The sequence below is a fragment of the Morus notabilis genome, unplaced genomic scaffold (genome assembly GCF_000414095.1).
Source record: "Morus notabilis unplaced genomic scaffold, ASM41409v2 Scaffold1072, whole genome shotgun sequence".
In the NCBI taxonomy this organism is placed as follows: Eukaryota; Viridiplantae; Streptophyta; class Magnoliopsida; order Rosales; family Moraceae; genus Morus; species Morus notabilis.
Window position 1 is genome coordinate 18,677 of NW_010367092.1, and position 950 is coordinate 19,626.

The 950-nt window shown below is 34.3% G+C and overlaps 1 long non-coding RNA gene across 1 annotated transcript in view; it reads left to right on the forward strand.

Moving 5' to 3' along the window:
* The window catches only part of LOC112094227, an 8,030-nt gene continuing 7,080 nt past the window's right edge, over positions 1–950 (forward strand). Inside the window, exons 1-2 of the long non-coding RNA XR_002903432.1 lie at positions 1–31; positions 512–595. This is a non-coding gene — a long non-coding RNA (uncharacterized LOC112094227). The remainder of the gene's footprint in view (positions 32–511; positions 596–950) is intronic.

Below are 950 nucleotides of genomic sequence, written 5' to 3' on the forward strand. Positions count from 1 at the left end.
AGGGAGACGAAGCTCGAGCAACTGATTTGAGGTAAAACCCTTTGAAACCCACTCTTTGATTCGGATTTTAAGCTTGAGAAAGTTTGATTTTGGTTAGATTTGAATAATTTTGAGTTAGGGTTCGAGTTTGAACAGTTATTGTTGGAATTGAATGAAATTTAGGGATTTTTAGTTATTGGACTTGTTTAATTGATTAGAAACTGATTTTGATGGATTCTGGAGAATATATATTGAAATTGGATTTGAATTGCAGGTTTGGCATTTTTCCTATTTATGCCGGCATGCTGCCGAAATTTCTCTAGAAACTTGTTTTTAAACTGAAATTAAATAGGAAAAACCAAACCTATGAATTGGATTCTAATTTTTAAAGAACCCCCAAACTGAATTATAAAATCATTGTGAAAATTGGATTTGAGTCAAGGCACACTAATAGGAAACAATTAAACATGATTGAACTTAATTCGTTTTAGGAATGAGAAATACTTCCTAAGATATTGCTTTTGTGATAAAGCTAGTGGAGAAGTCAAGCATTAAGGCTTTAAGGAAAACGGAGGCTAGGAGAACTGAAGGCTAGCCCAGGTTTGATATCCAACAGGTAGGATATTCTTGTCCATATCCGTGTTAGCCTCATTTTAAATTATTTTGGTCAATGAAAATGTTTTGGAACAAAACATGTTTAAAGAAAATGATTTTAAAGAAATAACATGAGAATGCTATTAAGTTTTTCCAATGATTTTGGAAATGAGATTTCAAAGCGTATCAATTCTTAAAATGAAATATTTTAAGAAATGATACAATGCATGGTGGCCTTAGAGATCGGGATGTGGGAATCGCATCCTTGGGGGCAGGTCCCGAAACCCGTACGGATCCGCTTCTTGTTTAGTGGAATGATGGCTCTGCACTTTTCCTAGACAGACATTTTTACCGCTTCTTGTTTAGTGGTATGATGA